The 17,414-nt window shown below is 41.2% G+C and overlaps 1 protein-coding gene across 2 annotated transcripts in view; it reads right to left on the bottom strand.

Moving 5' to 3' along the window:
- Nucleotides 1-17,414, bottom strand: part of celf2 (cugbp, Elav-like family member 2) — a 1,088,079-nt gene that overhangs the window by 955,644 nt on the left and 115,021 nt on the right. The gene's annotated exons all lie outside the window — the stretch shown is intronic.

Consider the following 17,414-nt stretch of genomic DNA (forward strand, 5'->3'; position numbering starts at 1 on the left):
CCAGGTAACTGCTCACCCTCAAGACTCAATATAATTAACATTGTAGACAGAGCCACAAGCAGAAGGTGGTTTGCAGAGTTGGACAACAGTGAGCTCTGGCCGAACTTCCTTCCATGGAGAGAGAAGGAAAATATCACAAAGAGTCTGGGGACTGTCAGCTCCTTGCCTTTCATACTACCATGGTGACTTGCCCGCCGGTACGGCGCATTATTTGTTGTCAACAGCCCACGGTTCGAGTTATGTCACCCTGTGTCCTGTCACGTTCAAAAAGAGTCAGCCAGTCAGCCAGCTTGCTGGGCCTTTGATATATTAATCCAGTTTTGAAAGGAGGAAATTAAATTTATCTTTATTTGTCACATGTACACAGAAACATACAGTGAAATGCATAGTTTGGATCAAATCAAACCAGCGAGGATTTTGCTGAGCAGCCCACAAGTGTCACCACACTTCCCGAGGTAACACAGCGTGCATGAAACTCACTAACTTTCACTTGCATGTCTTTGGAATGTTGGAGGAAGCTGGAGAACCAGGCGGAAACCAACGCAGTAACAAAGAGAATGTGCAAATTCCTTACAGACAGCAGCGGGAATCGAACACAGATCTTACAGAGCATTGCGCTAACTGCTACGCGATTGTGCCCTCTTTGTCTTTGGGTTCTTATGAAATTATTCACAACCAATGAAACCACATCAGAGTCAATCTCAACCCTATTCCACAATACGTTTATTGTTAAATATTTTAGAATGAATGTTCATTGACCTCAATTATAGTAAAAGGATTAAAAAAACTCCTTTTTAATATATGGAAAAGGCAGTGCTACACTATGGTGGTGCTACCTTTCAGAAGAGATGTGAAAGAAAAATTCTTCATATTCTTTGACAGATGTAAGATCCCAGGGAACTACCTGAAAAGCAGGAGATTTTTCCTTCCTCTGGTGTCCTGGAAAATATTTATCCCTCATACAACATCTCACTACCAGTTTTATTATCTCATCATGGTTTATGCCCTCTCCTCATTACTACCATCAAGAAGCAGGCACAGGAGCCTGAAGTTCCACATAATAATTCTGAAACAACTTATTCCCCTCCACCAAAATTTTTCTGAATGGTCCATGAAATTGCAGTCCTGGAGCTATTTGCTTACTTCTATTGTTTGCACAATTTGTTTTTCTCTCTCTCCTTCTCTGTGCATTGGGTGTTTGACGGTCTTTTTTAAATGGGATCTTTTGAGGTTTCTCTGCCTGTAAGGAGGCAAATCTCAAGGTTGGATATAGTATACATACTTTGATAATGGATGTCCCTGGAGCTATGTACTTTGATAAACATATGAGGACTACCTCATTATTCCTTTTTTCTGCACTACTTATTATTCCAATTTATCGTAACTTTATGTTTTTGCGTTGTACAGCCGCTGCCAAACAGCAAATTTCACATCATTTATGTCAGCAATAACAAATCTGATACTGATACTTTGCTCTGTGATAACTGGCAATCCATAGTGACTACCATCCAAAGTATGCTTTATATCTGTTGTAAAATGCTTGGGAAATTCTATGATCACTGAAGGCGCTTCATAAATAAAATTTTCTTCTTTGCCTCATCTCTTTCCTTAATACCAGCCACATGGAAACTATTGACTATTGCTTTTCCAGCAAATAACCTGCTGGAGGAACTCAAGAGGGTCCATGCAGAGTCCAGCATTTTGTGTCTCCTGTCAACCATTTCTTTTCCCTTGTTTTAAATTTTTATCATCCATTATGACGCAAACATTCCTCCTCAACTTTTTACTCTTCTTTCCAATCTGTAAGTAATGCCTTTTCACCGTGTGCCTCAGGTGACCAGGTAAAAATATCAATGCTTTTCAAATGCATTTGGACGGAGAAGGGTATTCTCAGTCAGAGAATTACTGCTCTATCCTCTTCCTTCCTGCTCTTCTTTCATTCTGATTGCATCTCCATTAGCTCCCTGTGTGCTTTTGTTGACATTTCATGAGCCCGTTAATGCTTTCTCACTTTTTGAGCTTGTACAAGTCTACCATTCTATGGACCTTTCTTCTGCTCTCAATTACCTCCCATTTAGTTTCTTTTTTATCCTCTCTCTCCATACATTTCTCATTTTCTCTCCAAATACCTATCCGTTTAGTACACTTGCAAAGAGACTTGCTGGCTGCAGCACGTCCCAGGGGTTGTGAGGGGTGTGTTTTTATACCCCTTTGCTTCTAAGTTAGCTGTCACTGCTCATTCCATTCACAGAGAGACCAGGATTTAACCAGGAAGCAACTGAATAGCAATATTGGGAAGGTCATGGACGCCGCACAACAATCTGTCAGTCGATTGTAATGAGGCTGTCAGTTAAACTGGACTTCCACAAGATTAATAAAAATGTAGCTGGAGTCAGATCTGACTAAGTGTAACAGATGGCACTGGGATCAATGATCAGTGACATACTGTTCCAATTCCAGATAATTGCACTCTGAGGTTACTGATTCATTTTCAATCGGGATAGAGCTTAGACCATAAGACATAGGAGCAGAATTAGGCCATTTTGCCCATTGAGCCCCTCTGTCATTTCATCATGGCTGATCCCAGATCCCTTTCAACCTCATATACCTGCCCTCTCACCATATCCCTTGATGCCCCGACCATTCAAGAATCTATCAACTTCTGCCCATGGAATTAAATTCCACCACAGTCTGTGGCAGAGCATTTCACAGATTCACCACTTTTTGACTAAAATCATTCCTCCTTACTTCTAAAAGGTCACTCCTCAATTTTGAAGCTGTGCCCACTAGTCCTGGATACCCTCACCAGACAAAACATCCTCTCTCCACGTCCAGTTTATCTAGACCTTTCAACATTCAGTAGGTTTCAATGAGATCTCCACGTATTCTTCTAAATTCCATTGAGGACAGGCCCAAAGTTGCCAGACGCTCTTCATATTCCAGGATCTGAACCCCTTCATTCCAGGAATCATCCTATTGAACCTCCTCTGGACTCTCTCCAATGACAGTATATCCTTTCTGAGATATGGGGCCCAAAAATGTTGACAATACTCCAAGTGCAGCCTGGCTAGTGTCCTACAAAGCTTCAGCATTGTTTCCCTGTTTTTATATTTTGTTCCCCTTGAAATAAATTCCCACATTGAATTTGCCTTCTTTACCACAGATTTAACCTGTGAATTAACCTTCTGGGAGTCTTGCACAAGGACTCCTAAGTCCCTTTGTACCGCTGATGTTTGAATTTTCTAATTTGAATTAGATGATAGTCTGCACTATTGTTCCTTTTACCAAAATGCATTATCATACATTTCCCAGCACGGCATTCCATCTTCCAATTTGTCTAAGTCCTGCTGTAATCACATTACTTCCTCAGCACTACCTACCCCTCCACCTATCTTTGTATCATCCGCAAACGTTTCCACAAAGCCATCATTTTCACTATCTAATTCATTGACAAACAATGTGAAAAGTAGCGGTCCTAATACTGACCCTTGAGGAACACCACTAGTCATTGGCAGCCAACCAGAAAAGGCTCTCTTTATTCCCACTCGCTGCCTCCTTCCTGTCAGCCATTCCTCTATCTATGCCAATAAATTTCCTGTAACACCATAGGATTTCTTCTTGTTTAAGCAGCCTCATGTGAGGCACCTTATCAAATGCTGTCTGGAAATCTAAGCAAATGACATCCACTGCCCCTCTTTTGCCCACCACGCTTGTTACTTCCTCAAAGAATTCTAACAGATTTGTCAGGCAAGATGTCCCTTCACAGAAACCATGCTGACTTCGACATGTCATCATTAGTCTCCTAGTACCCCGAAACCTTGTCTTTAATATTGGACTCCAACACTTTCCCAATCACTGAGGTTAGGCTAACTGGCCTATCGTTTCCTTTCTTTTGTCTTCCTCGCTTCTTAAAGAGTTGAGTGACCATGCCGGAATCAAGTGATTCTTGAAAGATCATGACCAATGCATCTGTTATTTCTTCAACAACCACTCTCAGGACTCTAGGGTGTAGTCCATCAGGTCCAGATGACTTATCCACATTAAGACCTTTAGTTTTCCGAGCACATTTTCTTTTGCAATAGCAGTGGCACTCACTGCTACTCCATGACACTCATGGACCTCTGGCATACAGCTAGTGTCTTCTACAGGAAAGACTGAAGGAAAGTACTTGTTAAGTTCAACTGCCATTTCTTTGTCCTCCATTACTACCTCACCAGCATCATTTTCCAGTGGTCCAATATTAACTCTCACCTACCTTTTATTCTCCATATAACTGAAAAAAAACTTTTATATTATTGGCTAGTTCACCCTTTCCCTTCTTTTTTAGTTGCCTTTTGTTGGATTTTAAAAACTTCCCAATGATCTAACTTCCCATTTAATGTTGCTACCTTAAATGTCCTTTCCTTGGTTTTTATGCAGTCCTTGTCAGCTTAGCAGGGCAGGTTACGGTTGCCTAGCCCTGCCATTTGAGAACTTCTTCTGTGGGACATTTCTATGCTGCGCCTTGTAAACGATTCCCAGAAACTTCAGCCACCTCTGTTCTGCTGTCATCCCCACCTGTATCCCCTCTAAATCACCCGGGCAAGCTCCTCTCTCATGCCTCCGTAATTCCTTTATTCCTTTTCGGTACTGCTACACGTGACTTATGCTTCTCCCTCTCAAATTGCAGTATGAATTCAATAATATTATGATTCAATCATATTATTAGTTAAGATGACTAATCTCCAATTGGTGACAGCACCCAATCTCAGATTGCTTTTCCCTGAGCAAGCTCAAGCACAAGCTGCTCTGAAAAGCCACCTCGTAGGCGTTCAACAAATTCACTCTCTTGCGATCCAACACCAACCTGATTTTCCCAATCCCCTTGCATATTGAAGTCCCCCATTACAATTGTGACATTACACGTCTTTTCCACCAACTTTTGCAATCTCAACCCACATCTTGGCTGCTGTTTGGAGGCCCATATCTGATTCCCATAATGTTTTTTTTACCCTTGGAGTTTCTTAACTCTACCCACAAAGATTCGACATTCTCTGACCCTATGTCACCTCTTTCTAAAGATGCAATTTTTAGAAAGCAACAGAGCCACACCACTGCCTATGCCTTCCTGCCAGTCCTTTCAACACTAAGCATATCCTTTGATGTTAAGCTCCCAACTATGACTTCTTTCAGCCACGGCTCAGTAATGCCCACAACGTCATACCGACCAGTCTCTAATTTCACCCCAAGTTCGTCCACCTTATTCCAAATGTTACATGTATTTAAATACAGCACCTTCAGTCCTGCATTCTTCACCCTTATGAATTTTGCCTCTGTGGTACAACTTAACTCTTTGCTCTGTCTGCAGTTGTGCCCAATCATAGGCTTATCCTTCCTCACATTCAGGTTACATATTACATAATCTACTTGTAAACCTGCTGGCTCATTCTCATCCTCAGCTCTAACATACTGGTTCCCACCCCCCTGCCATATTAGTTTAAACCACTCCCAACAACTTCATCAAACCTGCCTGCAAGGATATTGGTCCCATTTGGATTCAAGTGAAACCCATCCCTTTTGTACAAGCCGCACGTGCCCAAGAAGAGTTCCCAGTGATCCAGAAATCTGAATCCCTGCTGCCTGCTCATCAACTCATTTATCTGCCACCTCATTCTATTCCTAACCTCACCGTCACATGGCACAGGCAGTGATTCTGAGATTCCTACCCTTGAGGTCCTGCTTCTCTTGCTTCCTTCCTAACTCCCTGAATTCTTTTTTCAAGACCTCCTCCCATTTTCTACATCCGTTTTTGGCACCAATATGTACCACAACTTCTGGCTGCTCACCCTCCCCTTTCAGGATACTGTGGGCGCATTCAGAAACATCGCGGACCCTGGCACCTGGGAGGCAAATTACCATCTGAGTTTCCTTTTAGCGTCTACAAAATCACCTACATGTCCTCCTAACTATAGAATCCCCTATTACTGCTGCCATCTTCAATTTCCTGCCCATCAGTGCCACAGGGCCAGACTCAGTGCCAGAGGCACGGCCACTGTTGTTTCCCCCAGGTAGGTCGCCTTCAGTTCTTGATATTATACTCCAGAGAGAAGTGGAGAGGTGCCTTTAAATCTAATGACAAGACAGAAGTTCTGGTGAAGTTCAGGATTTAATTGAAGACACACGCAACTAAGTGCTGCTTAATCAATGTTTGTTGTCAACTTTCTGGAGGCACAAACAGCCATCCACTTAGATCTGATTTGTTGCTATTAACAATAAAACCATAATACATAGGTGCCAAATTGGGCCATTCAGTCCAGTGATCCTGCTCCATTATTCCATCATGGCTGATTTATTATCCCTCTTCCTGTTTTCTCCCTGTAACCATATAATTATATAACCATATAACAATTACAGCACAGAAACAGGCCATCTTGGCCCTTCTAGTCTATGCTGAATGCTTACTTTCACCTAATCCCACCGACCTGCACTCAGCCCATAACCCTCCATTCCTTTCCTGTCCATATACCTATCCAATTTTTTTTTCAATGACAATATCAAACCTGCCTCTACCAGGTTTTTTTTTTCTGGAAGCTTGTTCCACACAGCTACCGCTCTCTGAGTATGAAGTTCCCCCTTGTGTTACCCCTAAACTTTTGCCCCTTAACTCTCAACTCATGTCCTCTTGTTTGAATCTCCCTTACTCTCAATGGAAAAAGCCTATCCACGTCAACTCTATCTACGCTCCAAAGAATAAAGACCAAACTTGTTCAACCTTTCCCTGTAACTTAGGTGCTGAAACCCAGGTAACATTCTAGTAAATCTCCTCTGTACTCTCTCTATTTTGTTGACATCTTTCCTATAATTCGGTGACCAGAGCTGTACACAATACTCCAAATTTGGCCTTACCAATGCCTTGTACAATTTTAACATTACATCCCAACTCCTATACTCAATGCTTTGATTTATAAAGGCCAGCATACCAAAAGCTTTCTTCACCACCCTATCCACATGAGATTCCACCTTCAGGGAACTATGCACCATTATTCCTAGATCACTCTGTTCTACTGACAAAACCTCTGGCAAAAGTTGCATTATAGAACAGAATGCTGATAACCTGCACACTGGATGACCGATATCAAACGCTGCAGTTTTATTGTGTCATCTTGGTTACCGCGGTCCTTTCATGGTCAAGCAGGAAATTCATATTCTGCCATCATTGGAATAATTGGATGGGCAATGGTCTTGAATTCAAAAGGAATGTCCAAAATATAAATTTTGAATTACAGATACTGAGAGGGTTGGATGTGAAAAGGTGGATCTGTTGATGGGATCTCATCACAGCAGAGAAGATGGCGGCGCGACAGCAGCGTGCGCAGCCACTCCAGGAATGAATATCTGGTATCTGTAAGTAGGGGCCGTGCACAATCCTGATTTGATGGGGACGGACGTGAGAAGCACGGAGGAACATCTGGTGAAACTTCTGACATGCCTGTTTCGCTGCCGCTGCTACTGTGCGATCGGAAAAATCTCCGGAGAGGAAGGCCCTGAATCCTCGGCTTTGCTTGTTGCTTGGCGGCCGGGGCCGGGGTCAAAGCGCTTGGCAGAGATGGTGCTCGGTGCTCGATGTCGGACGGCTGGTCGGAGGCTCGAAGTTTTCGGACGGACTCAGAGTTGGCTGTGGTCGGATGCTTCCAGAGGCTGCATTGGGAATCTTTGCGGTGCTGGAGGTTCATGGCAGGAAGAGTTTTTCTTCCTTCTACCGTCTAAGTGAGATGATGGGCTATTGGGGACTTTGAGACTTTGTTTTACTGTGTCCATGGTCTGCCCTTATCAAATTACGGTATTGCTTTGCACTGTTGTAACTATATGTTATAATTATGTGGTTTTTGTCAGTTAGTCTTGGTCTGTCTTGTGTTTTTGTGATATCATACTGGAGGAACATTGTATCATTTCTTAATGCATGCATTACTAAATGACAATAAATGAGGACTGAGTGTCCTCATAATCTAATCTAATCGAAGGTGGGAAAAATTACAAAATTCAGATTCCACTGAATATGAAGATGAGTGGGGTGGAAAATCAAGGGAAATGTCAAGGGTTATTAAGGTTGTAGGCTCCGACAGCTCCTTCACAGACACAACACTCCCCAACATCAAGGAAATCTTAAAAAGATGGTGATTCATGACGGCGACATCCAACATTAAGGATATTCACCACACAGAACATGCCTCTTCTCATCAGTGTGGAAGTACAGGAGCCTGAAGTCACACACTCAACATTTCTTTCTCTCTGTCATCAGATTTCTGAATGATCTATGAACCCATGAACACTACCATTCCTCTTTTGCACAATGTATTTATTTTTCATAACTTACAGTTACTTGCATGCCTGGCAGAGAACAACAAATTTCATGACATATGTCTGTGATAACAAACCTGATTCTGATTCAGGACATGCTAATGAGAAATGGATTAGATTATGGCAGCATTGGAGACCTGTAGGATGTAAATCAACATCACCTTTGTTACCCTTTGTTACATTGAAGCTACTGTCACCACCTGGTGTGAGGGCACAAAACAAATTCTCAGATGGAACTTCGTACAGCTATTTGACGATCACAGCAGATTGCAGGAGTCACAGCCAGCATACATGAAGGTGAGAAAGACACACAATCCTTGCCACCGATTGCATAATTTGACACACAACCACTTGCCACAAAGAGAGTTTAATGGCTCCAGGCCTGTTCTCAAAAAGTTTAGGAGAATGAGGGGGGAATCACACTGAAGCCTGTGAACATTGAAAGGCCGAGATAGAGAGGATGAGGAGAGGGTGGGGTGTCCAGGACCAGAGGGCAGAGCCTCAGAACGCAAGAATGGCCATTTAGAATAGAGGTAAGGAGGAATTTCTTGAATCAGAAGGTGGTGAATGCATGGAATTCATTTCCACAGTCAGCTGTGGAGACCAAATCATTGGGTATATTAGAAAGGATGTTGATTGGTAAGGGTGTCAAAGGTTATGGGGAAAAGGCAGGAGAATGAGGTTGAGAGGGATAATAAATCAGCCATGATGGATTGGTAGAGCAAACTTGATGTGCTGAGTGGCTTAACGGAACTGTGGCCTCCAGTCTCTGGTGCAAAGCTACTCTCTTGAGCTCTGAATCACTGCCGTCAGAAATAAGTTCCCAAATCCTCACCTAAGTCAACGTCCTACACCGAGAAGCAGACAGGACTCAACTCAACCAACTCTCGTGTCCCAGCCACTTCATCTGAATGCTTGACTCCAGGTAACCTACCCAGTATCTGTCATAGCAAGGGACGATAGAGAATGATCAGAGGATGCTCTCAGTCACAAGAAATAGTAGGACATGCTCACCAGCTCTTCTTTCACCGCAGGTGGGAAGTTATCGAGGTTATAGATTCAATCAGCTCCTTCGAATCTATGCTGGCTCCCATACAATAATCCCATTATTTGCTTATTTCCTGCAGTCTATACTTACTTGTTCACTCGTTGGCATCACTCTTATTCTCCTACCAGCTGCCTGTGCTGATAGTAATTTACAGGGACAATTAATCAGCCAACCCGCCTGTGTTTGGAATGAGGGAGAAACCGGAGCACCCGGAGGAAGCACAGGGAGAACATCCGAACTCCACACAAAGTGCCTGGCGCTCAGGATTGAAACTTGCATGGGTGCAGCTCAACCGAGTGACACTGTACCAGTCCATGTGAGAATCCCCGACCTGTGAGCTTTCGAAAGAGAGAAGGAGCATTCGAATCATAGAATGGTTATATGGCAAGGAGGATTTTTTACTTTATTCTGCATTGTTATTGTTTTACCTCGTTCTGCTTCAGTGCACTGTGTAATGAATTGATCTGTTTGAACAATATTCAGGGTAAGTTTTCACTGTATCTCGTTATATATGACAATAATAATAAACCAGAGCCATCCATGTGGTGCTAGCTGAATATATGAGCTATCAAACCAGTCCTACAAACCCATTTTCTCACCAAAGCCTTTAGCATTCTTTACTTTTCAGGTACTTATCCGAAAGCACCGAACGTCTCGAGACTCCGTGGTGGGAGCACATGAACACCTGGCACCAACAGTGGAAGGAGTGGCCAACCTCCCCATTCCCCCACCAACAGGCACCAGCTGACCACTCGTGGCAGAGTCCTCAAATCTCACATTGAGCTCGTGTGCTCACCTCACCAACCACAAGAACTGGAGTGGCAGCGAGCCATCAACCCCCAGCCAGAGTTAGGGGAGGGGCGGCGGGTGAGTAGGTGAGTGGGGGAGGAAGGAGGGGAGGAGGAGGAGGGACGAAGAAGAGGTAAGAAGGAGGAAAATTGGAAGTACCCCCATTCTAGGGTGTGGCTCAGAATAGCAAAAGCCAATAAAAGGACAATCTCCTCTCTTTTATTTACAGGTAGGGTATAGAGCAGGCCTTGCCACCCCAATGAGCAAGCACCACCCAATTCCACCCATGTGACCAACTACCCGACTAACCCGCACAACTTTAGAATGTGGGAGGTGACAGGAGCGCCTGTAGGAAACCCTCACAGTCATGGGGAGGACATTCAAAGTCCCTGCATACAGCTGTGGAATTGAACCTGGGTCACTGGCGCTGTAATTGCTACACTGCAGTGCCCTCGCTCTTAGATCTGGGTTGTACATTACCCTGGAGTAATAATCGGTGGGGTGGGGGGGGGGGTGGGGGGAGGATCTTCTGTAGAAATTTCAGATAGGATTTGTCTCAGTAAACATGATCCTAGTTACAATATATCTTTAGTTGATGCAAAGATTATACATGTCAAATCTTTGGAATAAGGATCTTGCACTGGATATTCACTAAAGAGCAAGGCAAGGGCTAAGAACAGTCACATCACTTCTTCGAGCCACTAATACCATTAATGCCTTCACCTATCAGCTCTATTATCAACACCCCAATCATCCAGGCCATGCTCTCTTCTCACTACCACCATCGGGCTACAGGTAGAGGAGCCTTAAGGTCAGGAACTATTAAAACCCTACAGCTGTCAGGCTCCTGAACCAGAGTGGATAACTTCACTCACCACAACTCTGAACTGATTCCACAACTTACTGACTTGCTTTCAAGGACTCTACAACTCATGTTCTCAGTGTTACTTATTTTTTTTTAAATTATTTGCACATTGGTTGTTTGTCAGAGTTTGTTTATGTATAGTTTTTTCAGAAATTCTATTGAACCTCTTTATGTTCTTCTAAATGTCTACAAAAACGTTGGCATATGGTGACATATGCAGATTTTGTTAATAAATTTCCTCTGACTTTGACCTTGATCTCTGGATTTCCATCAACAGAGGAAAGATCCTTACAACCCACCTCATTCTCCTTACTCCCTGTCAGAGATGCAAGACGTTGAGTTAAAAATTTGTGGTACAATGAGAGAACCTCAGCTTGCCCCATCACAGAGTGAAAAACAACTGATTTCCTCTCACCTGATCAAAAATATACACAGAAAATGCAGGAAACAGTAGAAACCTTAATTCTGTTGCTCTGTCCACAGTTGCTGCCCTGATCTACTAAGTCCACTGTGTTTTATTTTCAATTTATTTGTCACATTGAAAAATACAGTGAAATAATTTTTTTGAATTCAGCCGTACTTTATGCATTGTAAATGCCTGTTCAACGTGGACTGGAGTAGCACCACAATCTCTTTTCCTTGAGCAATGACAATAAAACTCTATTCTATTCTATGTGTCGTTTGTGATAACAGCTAACACAGCTGAGGTTGTGCTGCGGTAGCCGGCGAGTGCTACCGCACATTCTAGCACCAATATAGCATGCTCACAATGCTCAATAGAATGGAACAACAGCAAAACAAGCCTGTCTACAGCTTCCAGTGAACTTGGACTTGGACTTGCAGACATCGGGCCTTTGACATTCGCAGAGTTTTGCAGGTGGCCCTCAACTTCTAGACTTAAGATTCAAGTCTTGGGCCTCAATCCTCAGCATCCACCCCAGGACCTGCCTGGATTACTTTTCATTTCTAACCACTATAGTGTGGTGTGGGAAAAGTTGAATCTTCCCATTCTTTTCTTCCACCCCCCCCCCCCCCCATTGACATCCAACTCCCCTCCCACTTGAAACTTCTGCTCATTCTGCCTTCCAGCCCAGGAAAATATTCCACTTTCAAAGTACAAAGTAAATTTATTATAAAAGTAGAAATATGTTACCATATACTACTCTGAGATTCATTCTCTTGTGGGCATTCACAGTAAGAACAAAGAAACTCACCACAAAGATGGACAAACAACCAATGTGCAAAATACAACAAATTGTGAAACTACAAAAAGAAAAGCAATATAACAAAGAACAGATAAATAAGTAATGGGTAATATTGAGAACAGGAGATGTAGAGTCCTTGCAAGTGAGTCCATAGGTTGTGGAATCATTTCAGTGCTGGGGTGAGTGAAGTTACCCACTCTGGTTCAGGAGCCTGATGGTTACAGGGTAATAACTGTTCAGTCCTGTATCTCCCTTCTGATGGCAGCAGCAAGAAGAGCAGCGAGAGACAGATTATGAGAATGGGCAAAGAAGTGTCAGATGGAATACAGTGTAGGGAAGTGTGTGGTCGTGCACTTTGGTAGAAGGAATAAAGGTAGAGTATATATTCTAAATGGGGAGAAAATGCAAAAATCAGAGATGCAAAGGAAATTATCCATGCCAGTTCAGGAGCCAGATGCTTGTAGGGTAACAGATATTCCTGAACCTAGTGGTGTGGGTCCTAAGGCTCATTTATTTCCTTTCTGATGGTCAGCTGCTTGAAGAGAGCATAGCCTGGATGGTGTAGGTCCTTGATAATGGATGTCGCTCTCATGTGACAGCACTCCTTGTAGAATACTCAGTGGTGTGGAGGGCTTTAACCATGGTGGACTAGGCTGTATCCACAGGCTTTTCCATTCAAAGGCATTGGTGCTTCCATACCAGGCCATGATACAACTGGTCACTATACTGCCCACTGTGCATATAGAGAAGTTTGTCAAAGTTTTAGATTACATGCTGAATCTTCGTAAACTTCTAAAAAAGTAGAGGACTGTTGTGCCTTCTTTCTTCTGAAGCTCCAGAATAATCCACACCTAAACATTTAACTTTTCTTGCTTCAGGCCAGATTCCAGATATCTGTCAGCGATGTATACTGATGTCCAAACAAAAAGATGGCCAGAAACTAATTTGTACTTACTTCAGCGCTCTAAACATGTTGTAAAGCCAGTAAACTTTATACTTGTTTCAGCAACAGAAGTATCAGGCTGAAAGATACTGGCATGTCTGAGCCTAGGTAAGTAAACCCATCCGTCATCATCAGGCATTTGTGCTATCAATCAGAGACAGGCCCCGGTCCTCTTAATAATCTTAACTTGAGAGAGAGATTTTCAAAATCAATGGCATTTAATGGAAAGAAAGAAATAAAAGACTGGTGCTCAAGGAAGACACGTCTTGAGACAGGCAGTTGAACTGTCAAAGACACCCAATTTTGTAAGACCCAAAGAACATAAGGAATAGGACAAGCCTGCTCTGTCATTCAATAGGATTACAGCCGGTCCTATTCTTCCTGTCTAATTTCTTCCTTTGATCTTCAGCAGAAGTCCATGTATTGAGGGACACAAGAGAGTGCAGATGCTGGAATCTGGAGCAACGCACAAGTTGCTGGAGGCACTCAGCCGGTCAGGCAGCATCGATGGAGGGAAATGGATGTTATCTTGGGTTGAGATCCTTTATTTAAGCTGCTCAAAACATCAGTCCAGATGAAGAGTCTTGACCCAAAAAGTCGACTGTCCATCATCCTCCAGAGATCTGCCTGAGCTGTTGAGTTCCTCGATAATTTTGAGTGTTGTTCGGTGTCCGGGGTTGTGGTTTCAGGTAAACGATGTTTCAATTATTAGGAACTTGATGACAGAGGCTGTTGGAAGTGTGTTCCTCGCTGCCTGAGAGGATAGCATCTAATGATGTCAGCCAAAATAGACTCATATAACGAATCGGCAATGAATCGATGACCATCTTCAATGACCTCCCTCAATTCTACAAACTTGGACCATCCAGGCTGAGCTCACTTCTTGCTGCTGCTATCAGGAAACAATTTCAGGAACTTTAGGTCCTACACCACTAGGTTCAGGAACACTTATTACCCTTTAACCATCGGACACGTGGAAAAGCGTGGATAACTTCAGTCACCTTAACACCGCACTGAAACATATATTTAACATTTCAGTAGCATTTGAGGAATATTGTAAACATATTGTTTGATTAACCATTTTTGTTCATTTAATTAATGAACAATTTCCTCTTTTAATTCAGCATATTTCTGGCGTTATTCACTTATTGATTTCTGTACGTTATGTGGCTATTAAGTAAGTTGTTCTTGCATATTTATCCTGTAATACTACATCTGGACGGTTATTATAGGTTGTCCTATCTGTAATAATAGATCGGTCATAATATAATTTGTAGATCTCTGTTTCTAAAACTGGATCAGGTTTGTATTTATAGTAAGGTATAGTGTCTTTTTGTATTTTAAAGCAAGATTTGGTGAATGATGTTTGTCACTTGATTGTGCCTCTGTAAATAATCAGATTCAGTTAAATTGTTGCAGGCTCCTATAATGTGTTGGGATATTTCTGTTTTCTCTTGGCACTTTCTACATTTATCATCTTGAATTTGTTGGTCTTTTATTATGTATCTTTTATATTTTTTGTCTTTACCACCTGGTCCAGTATTACCACAAGGAACCCTTCTGTTTCTGAGAAGAGGTGTCCAACTCTGAACCAGGCATTTGACACTTCCTTGTTGACATCTCCTCAGATTGTTGGGATGTTTTCAATGGAGGATCATGCTCTTCCATTGGTTAACTTTTTTCTTCTATGGTGATAATTTCTTTATTTTCTGGACTGTACTTTCATTTAAGTTTAGTGGTGCACACTTCTTATCACAATGGCATATGCTTGCATGGAGTGCTGAGTCCTGTTTTCATTGATGGAAATATGTCTGTGGAAGTTTTATCTGTGTATCTTTTTTTATGCCGTTATTCCTCATCCTCCTTCTGTCCTAGGTAATGTTGATCTGTGTGTTCGAGTGTACATAGTGATTTCTAAAATTTGTCATTTCAGTTCTTATTTTTCTTTGTAAATTTTTCAGATTGGTTTTGGACCAAGATATTATGCCAAAAGAATACATTAATATGTGTAGAGTGAGAGTGTTTATTGTCTTTGTTATATTTTTACTACTGAGCTCTGCTTGGCAGATTTTCTTAAGCCTTGAGCTAAATTCTGTTTATTGCACTATGAACTGTTTTCTTAGCTTGCTGATATCCCAGGTACTTATGGCTCATAATCATCCTTTGGCTTTATTGTATCCTATTGCTCTGTTTTTTATTCCAGTCCAAAGTATATATCTTTAGAAAATAGTTCGACTATTTTAATTAATTGCTTTAGTTTTACTAATGAAGGACCGCATGATTTCAATCGTCCATGTATAGAAGGTGTGTCATTTGCTTTTTTCTGATTTGATACTCTATTTTCATCCAATTCAGTGGTTTGGAGAGAGAGTTTAAAGCTAGGCAAAACCATAGTGGCTTAGAGAGTCATAATCGGAAATGCCTCGGTTTATTTTGATAACAGTGGTTTTACTTCTTTGGTTGCTAATAAATAGGATGATTATCATAAACCAATGCTTCATCAGATGTAGGAATTTCACAAGTATTGGGTGTAGTTTATTTATATTAAGAATTCTATTAACCATGAGTTTGGGACTGAAGCAAATGCTTTTAGGTAATCAATATAACAACATGAAAGATTTGTACTTCTCTGCCCAGCTTGATTTCAAATTACAGAATCTATTATCAGCTGTTCTTTACATCCTTTCATACCCTTATGGCATCTTTTCCGTTCTTCTGTAAGTATACTGTGGTTATCTAATTGAGTGGTGATTGGCTGTGAGATACATGATGTTGCAATTTTATATGTAGCTTGTAAACGAGTATTAGGACAATATTTTGATGAATCTTTTGTGATTTCTCCTTTAGATAAGAGATATGTTTTACCTTCTGTCAAAAATTTGGGCACTTCTTCAGGATTTTAAAGAAAATGTTGATATGTTTTAATAGGTATTGACTAATGCAAGCAATTTTTTATACCAATAATTATGAATATTATCACTGCTGGTACTTTTCCAGTTGTGGATATATTTTATAATTGTTTTTTGCATATCCATTGCAACTTTAGGAGTTTGCGTGTCTTCAGTTGTGTGTCTTCTTTCTCCTCCCTAATCCAGCTTGCTTCTTGATTGTGCATCATCCTGTTTGACCAGATATCAGACCAAATGTTCATCATCTCTATGTTTGTTGGTAATTCTGTGCTAGGGTTGGTGATATTTTGGTGTGTTAAATTTAGTTTCAATGTTCTGTTTAAAACTTTTTCATTGTTCCTGGACTGATAATTCTGTTTTCTTCATCTAAACTTTTCATGTATCTATTTAGACTAACTTCGTATGCACTGTTGGTTTTAATGTATCAATAAATTCAACAATGACTTGTTAGTTTGATCACATCTTAGTGCTTGCTTAGCTTTTTTCTTTTAACTTTTTTGCTTGAGCTATCAATTTTATACTCTATTAGGCAGGATATTTCTGCATTTAAGGTTTCAAAATTAATCTCTTTCACCTTTTTTCGAGTCATTTTATTACTCAGGTTTGCACTTCTCTTAATGAGTGCATCTATTTTGGAGCCATTACACAGCACTGCTGTTAAAGCTGTGCAGTACGTTATTATGTGTAGTTCTTCAAATGTTTCAAGTTTTCCTAAATATTGCGGTAATATAATATTCAAAGATTCAATGTACAGTTATTATCAAAGCCACAAAACAAAGAAAGAAAACTATGGAACTTGTTCAAAGACAAACAACAAACCTCCAATGCACAACAAAAAAAGAACAAATCATGCAAACAGCAAAAAAAGTGGTTTTGGACAATAGGAGGAATATGGCCCACAATCAACCTTGTTTTAGCCTTGTACTTTATTGGCTGCCTGCACTGCATTTTCTCTTTACGTGTAACATTTCCTTTTACATTTTGCTTACGATGTTTGCCCTTGGACTACTTCAATGTAATAGAATAATCTGTATGGATGGGCAGACAAAAGAAAAGCTTTTGACTGTACCTCAGCACGTGGGACAATAATGAACCAATTTATGTTAGAACATTGACAGAAGTGAGGTAACTCCTCTCAGAGAAAGCACCCATAGTAATATTGTTATGTAACTTTGTCACTAGTCTAAAGACAAGGGAGGGGGTTAGCATTTCATATCAGGTTTGGGAAATCCAATGAAAATTAACTTTATCTGTAAAATCCAATGCTTATTAACTGCTACACTATATATATATATATTTAAATATTTTTATATATATA

Source organism: Hemitrygon akajei, chromosome 14 (genome assembly GCF_048418815.1).
Source record: "Hemitrygon akajei chromosome 14, sHemAka1.3, whole genome shotgun sequence".
NCBI classification, from domain to species: Eukaryota; Metazoa; Chordata; class Chondrichthyes; order Myliobatiformes; family Dasyatidae; genus Hemitrygon; species Hemitrygon akajei.